Source organism: Dipodomys spectabilis, unplaced genomic scaffold (assembly GCF_019054845.1).
Source record: "Dipodomys spectabilis isolate Male_0828 unplaced genomic scaffold, ASM1905484v1 ptg000224l, whole genome shotgun sequence".
Lineage (NCBI taxonomy): Eukaryota > Metazoa > Chordata > Mammalia > Rodentia > Heteromyidae > Dipodomys > Dipodomys spectabilis.
Genome location: NW_024870901.1, coordinates 1,617,348 through 1,624,485, shown reverse-complemented (window position 1 = coordinate 1,624,485; position 7,138 = coordinate 1,617,348).

Here is a 7,138-nt window from a genome sequence, read left to right as displayed (position 1 = left end):
CAGACCAGAATAGGACATCCCACCGTCACATTATAATCCACACAGGATCAACTCAGAACAAGGAAAAGATCCTTAAAGCTGTCAGGGAGAAAAGGGTAATCACTTATAAAGGGAAACCAATTAGAATCACCTCAGATTTCTCAGCAGAGACAATCAAAGCAAGAAGAGCCTGGAATGATGTATGCCATGCCCTAAAAACAAACAACTATCAACCAAGAATACTGTACCCAGCTAAACTCTCCTTCATAACTGAAGGCCAAATAAAAACCTTCCATAGCAAAGAAAAATTGAAACAATACATCTCCACCAAACCAGCCCTACAAAAGATTCTTAAAGATGTCCTACACATAGAAAACCAACAAGACCTCAATAAAGGCCAAGAAACTGCACCCAAACTGAGAATCCAAGAACCATAGGAAGAACCCAGTTTTCGCAGCCCCCAAGAAGGTAGATAACATGGCAGGAACTCCCAAATACCTCTCAGTCCTATCTCTTAATGTTAACGGACTGAACTCTCCAATTAAGCGACATAGACTGTCTAGTTGGATTAAAAAACAAGACCCTTCTATCTGCTGCCTGCAGGAGTCACATCTTGCCCATAAAAACCAACACATTTTCAATGTTAAAGGCTGGAACAAAATCTACCAAGCAAACGGACCGCATAAACAGGCGGGAGTTGCAATCCTAATATCAGATAAAATAGACTTCAAATTAAAATTCATGAAAAGAGATAAAGAAGGTCGCTACATACTAATTAAAGGATCTCTCCTTCAGGAGGATATTACAATTCTAAATATCTATTCGCCAAACAATGGAGCACCCAAATTTATCAAAGAAACACTACTTTCCCTCAAATCCCATATAGATCCAAAGACATTAATCGTTGGGGATTTTAACACACCACTCTCCCCACTAGATAGATCAACTCGGCAAAAACTCAACAGAGAAACCGCAGATCTAAACAGCTGCATAGATCAATTAGACTTAACAGACATTTACCGAACATTTCACCCAGCAGCATCAGAATACACGTTTATCTCAGCAGCACATGGAACGTTTTCTAAAATAGACCACATTTTAGGCCACAAAGCAAACTTGTCTAAATTCAGAAACATTGAAGTTATACCTTGCATTCTCTCTGACCACAAGGGAATAAAGTTAGAACTCAACACCAAAAGCCACCAAAGAAAGTCTGGTATCACATGGAGGCTGAACAACACACTGCTGAATCATGAGTGGGTCATGGAAGAGATTAGAAAGGAAATTCAAATGTTCATGCTATTCAACAAAAATGAACACACAAAATACCAGCTCCTCTGGGACACAGCAAAGGCAGTACTCAGAGGCAAGTTTATAGCTCTGAGCTCCTACATCAACAAATTGGAGAGATCTGAAACTAACAATTTAATGACACATCTAAACCTCCTTGAAAAAGAGCAGCAAGATAAACCCCAATCCAGTAGACGGAAAGAAATAATCAAAATTAAATCAGAATTAAATGAATTAGAATCCAAAAAAACTATAGAAAGAATCAACAAAACAAAGAGTTGGTTCTTTGAAAAAATTAACAAAATTGACAGACCCTTAGCAAATCTTATCAGAAAAAGAAGAGAACACACCCAAATTAATAAACTCAGAGATGAGAATGGAAACATCACCACGGAAACAAGCAAGATTCAGAACATTATAAGGGAATACTTCTCAAAACTTTATGCTAATAAGTTTGAGAACTTGACAGAAATGGACCTCTTCCTAGCAAATATTGACATGCCAAAACTAAACCAAGATGAGGTAAACTATCTTAAAAGGCCCATATCAAGCATTGAAATAGAAACAGCAATAAGAGACCTCCCAGCTAAGAAAAGTCCTGGACCAGATGGTTTTACAGCGGAATTTTACAAGGCCTTCAAAGCAGAGCTCACACCAATTCTCCTCCAACTCTTCAATGAAATTGAAAGAGAAAGCTCACTACCGAACACATTCTATGAAGCCATCATAACCCTCATCCCAAAACCAGGTAGGGACTCATCAAAGAAAGAGAACTATAGACCCATTTCTTTGATGAACATTGATGCGAAACTTCTCAACAAAATTTTGGCCAATCGACTTCAACAATTCATCCAAAAAATCATACACCACGATCAAACAGGATTCATTTCAGGGATGCAAAGCTGGTTCAATATACGCAAATCAATTAATATTATTCATCACATCAACAGGAGCAAGAATAAGAACCACATGGTTATCTCAATAGACGCAGAAAAAGCATTTGACAAGATCCAACACCCCTTTATGATGAAGGTTTTGGAAAAATTAGGAATCCATGGAACATTCCTCAATACAATAAAGGCTGTATATGACAAACCTACAGCCAGCATTATACTCAATGGTGAAAAACTAAAGCCATTTCCTCTTAACTCAGGAACAAGACAAGGATGCCCACTCTCTCCACTTCTTTTCAATCTAGTATTAGAATGCCTAGCTACAGCAATAAGACAAGATGCAGACATAAAGGGGATCCAAATAGGGAAAGAAGAAATAAAACTCTCCCTCTTTGCAGATGACATGATCTTGTATTTAAAGAATCCCATAGACTCCACTCCCAAATTACTCAAGCTGATTCAAAACTTTGGCAAAGTAGCAGGTTATAAAATTAACCCCCAAAAATCAATGGCTTTTCTGTATGCCAACAATGAGAAAAGTGTGGCTGAAATTAGGAAAGCAACTCCATTTGTAATAGCCTCACAAAAAATAAAATACCTAGGAATTAACTTAACTAAAGAAGTGAAGGACCTCTATGATGAAAACTTTAAAATCTTGAAAAAGGAAATCAACACAGAACTTAAAAAATGGCAAAACCTCCCATGCTCCTGGATTGGAAAGATTAACATCGTGAAAATGGCAATACTGCCCAAGGCTATCTACAAATTCAACGCAATACCTATCAAAATTCCACCCTCATTCTTCAAGGAAATAGAAGAGGCAATCCAAAAATTCATATGGAACAATAAAAGACCACGAATAGCAAAAACTCTCCTCAACGGAAAGAATACTGCTGGAGGAATATCAATACCAAATTTCAAACTCTACTATAAAGCCATAGTAATCAAAACAGCTTGGTATTGGCATAAGAACAGACCTCAGGACCAATGGAATAGAATTGAAAACCCAGAAATGAACCTACAGACCTATAGCCATCTAATCTTCGATAAGGGAGCTAAAACAATAGAATGGAAGACAGACAGCCTCTTCAGTAAATGGTGCTGGCAAAACTGGTTAACTACATGTAGAAAACTAAAGCTAGATCCTTATATATCACCCTGCACCAGAATCAACTCCAAATGGATCAAAGACCTTGAACTCAAAGCAGACACTCTGAAAACATTACAGGATGGAATAGGAGAAACCCTGGGTCTCCTTGGCTCAGGCCGAAATTTTCTGAATAGAGACCCGGAAACACAACAAATCAAAGAAAGGCTGGACAAATGGGATTGTATAAGGTTGCAGAGCTTCTGCAGGGCAAATGACATAGCTAGCAAGATCAATAGAAAGCCCACGGACTGGGAGAAGATCTTTACTAGCCATACAACGGACAAGGGTCTCATATCTAAAATATACTTGGAACTCAAAAAATTAAACCACCCAACAACAAATCCTCAAAGAAACAACTGCCCAATAAGTAAGTGGGCGAAAGACTTAAAGAGAAGCTTCTCTGAAGAAGAAAGAAGGATGGCCAATAGACACATGAAGAAATGTTCAACATCCCTAGCCATAAAAGAAATGCAAATCAAAACAACATTGAGATATCACCTCACTCCAGTTAGAACAGCAAAAATCAAGAACTCTAACAACAACAGATGCTGGGGGGGATGTGGACAGAAAGGGACCTTACTTCATTGTTGGTGGGAATGTAAACTTGTTCAGCCACTTTGGAAAGCAGTATGGAGGTTCCTCAAAAGACTCCACATAGAGCTCCCCAACGACCCAGCAATCCCACTTTTGGGCATTTACCCAAATGATCACAAACAAGGCCACACTAAAGCTACCAGCACAACTAGGTTTATTGCAGCATTATTTACCATAGCTAAGACATTGAACCAACCCAGATGCCCCTCAGTAGATGAATGGATCAAGAAGATGTGGTATATATACACAATGGAATTCTATGCCTCCATCAGAAAGAATGACATTGCCCCATTTGTTAGGAAATGGAAAGGCTTGGAAAAAATTATATTAAGTGAAGTAAGCCAGGCCCAAAGAAACATAGGTCCCATGGTTTCCCTTATTTGCAATATCTAGTATAGGTATGAGTCAAGCGGAAAAAGTCAGATAATGTGATGTTAGGAAAACAAAACCTCAAATATGTATTTTAATGTTTTTGTTTCTTTCATGCATGTGTTTCTAATGCATTTATAAGATTATTTCTTTGTTGCTTTGTATGTCCCTCCCCCACAGTGTAACCCCTGCTTTCACTATATTTGATGTCAGTATAACATGTGGAGGAGACGGGGACAAACAAGTCGTTTAAGGATTCAGGTGGACCTGTTGCAACAATGAGAAGTACAAAATGTCATGTCAAAACCAGCTTTACAATGTCGGTGAGGGGGGGGGAGGTATGATTGGGTGGGAGGGAGGGGGGAGGCTGGGAAGGGAGGTGAAGGGTAAACAAAGGAGGAGGATGCAATGCTTGGTAAGAAATGTATGCATTATCCTGCCCATGTAATTGTAACCCCTCTGTACAGTATGTTCTCAAATAAAATAAAATAAAATTTAAAAAAAAAAAAAAAAAAGAAAAATAAATAGAATGAACCTTTTACAAAAATCAGGACAAAAAGAAAAATAAGGATTTTCTCAGGAAGGGGAGAAGGAATCTCAAAATCTAGATTGGCCTCTAAGTTGCCTTCAGGCAGAAATTCTGCCTCAGATTCTTCAAAGGGATCAGGATTTTCTTCCTGAGTCCAGGGAGGGACAGATTCTAATTTATCAATTGGAAATTGGAACCCTTGCAAGTGGAGAGATTGGTCTGGGTATTCTGTGAGGACAGATTCCCTTTCCTCAACTGAATCTAGATTTTGGACCTCACTTATTGGTTTTCCTAAACATAGACTGGGGTCTTTTTCCATTAGCACACATTCACCCTGCACACCAATACGTGTTTGTTTGTTTGTTTGTTTTTTTGATTGATTTAGAGCTGATTTAGCTGGATAGTGAACATCAATGGAAGACATTCTGTATCGTCTTCTTCCTTGGTGGTATGTGTAGATACACCTGCATCACATGTGGGGTTCAGAATCAATGGGATGTCCACAGGACTCTAAACCTACTTGGGCCTTTCTACAAATTGAAAAAACCCTTCTACCTTCACATGATTTCTGGAGATCAGCAATGGCTTCCATTCTCCATCAGTCACCATAGACTACATCACTGATGGGTTCTTTATCTGGAGTTCTGCAGGAGCTTCTCTACGGTGATGCAAACTTGAGAATGAAAATAGGTACAGGAGTCTTTGAGTAGACCATAGTATTTAAGGTGTCACTAAACTTCAAAGAGGATCTAATGGGAGAAGCAGTAGAATTTGAGTTGGGACTGAACACTGATGTGGAGGTAGGCTGTTTCTAACGAGTGGCTACTTCCAGTTCTTTCAAAAGGAAAGCAGACATTACCTGGCAAAGAATATCCATAAAAGGACATTTTGCCAAGCTGGGGAGTCTAAGGGCTCTTGGCCAATCCCTAGAGACTCAGGTTCCATCCCTACTCACAAGCTCTGAGGCATCTAAACAAGGACTTCTTACTCTTTTTCTTGGTCTCATGGGTTCCTCCAGCTGGTCCAGAAAAATATGTAAGCGGAAGAGCAGGTCTGAAGAGGGCATGTTGAGCTTGACATACTGTGTAAGTTCTTTCAGGGTGTCATTGTTCTTGGGCTCATAGAAATTCATGAGGGTAGAAGTCCATCCACATAGGGAGGATGAAACAAACAACGCTGTGGGCAGATTGATGACAAGGAAAATGAGAGCCAACCCTCCCCATCCCATGTTGGGAAGTGGGAAGAGACTCCTGCAAGGAGAATGTTCCTCACAACGAACTTCTAGTAATTTCTCAAATATAATCCTCTAAAATTCTCCCTGTAATAGGAAGAGAAATTTGTTTTCCCACTGGATCTGACTTGCTATACACAGCCCTCCCTGTCATCATGAGAGTCCAAAAGCACAACCACAATCACAACTGTGTAATCTGTTATCCACTGAAGTGCCAAGCCTCAACCCCCTGGTGAAAATCACAACTGGTGTGCAAAGAAGAAAGTTGAGTTTGATTCAGAAACCTCAAAGATACCAAGTTTTCAAGGATAGAACTTCTCTTTGTGCTAGCGTCCACTTACTTCTTCACTTGTTCATCTTCCTCCCAGTTATGGTAGAAGGATCTGTACCAATGGGAGGAGAGAAGGAAGTTAAATCTATGCTTCTCCTTTTCTGAACTAATGGGACACACATGGAACTTGCTAAGTCTCACATGGTAATGTAAACATGACAGACAAAATTGGAGATATGTCTATACAACTTCATGGTAATTCTGTGAAGATGTTTATGTGCATCTGTCCAAATAAATGCACAATGGCTCATGCCTCTAATCCTACTAATCAGGAGGGTGAGATCTGAGAATCACAGTTTGAACCCAGTCTCGTTTGTAAAAATCTAAATACACTTTTCTTCAATTAACCAGCCAAAGACCAGAATTTTACCTGGGGCTCAATTGGTAGTGTGTTAGAAATGGGACAGCACTCAAGCCTCCAATTAAAGTTAAAGTTGCCTCCTTTCTTCTGTCTATATTCCTTCAAAGGCCTCCAAGATAGTGATTTCCTAGGTGAGCGTGGACGTTGGGTGCCACTGGCTCCTTCCTTAAATACTAGTCTCTCAGCAAGCAAATTGCTAAGGCTCCACTAGCTTATGAGGCAAATAAAATGTTCTGGCAGCCCAATCCTAAGGAATTAGCCAAGGACTGCACTTCTTTGTCTCAAACCAAGCTCCTTTGATAAGACCCCAGTGAAACTGTCTCAGAGATGTACCAAGTATTTCAATACTCTGCCACGGGGTCTCATCAGCCCTGCGTTTGAAGGAGGAACACTTACTTTTTTTTGTTGGTC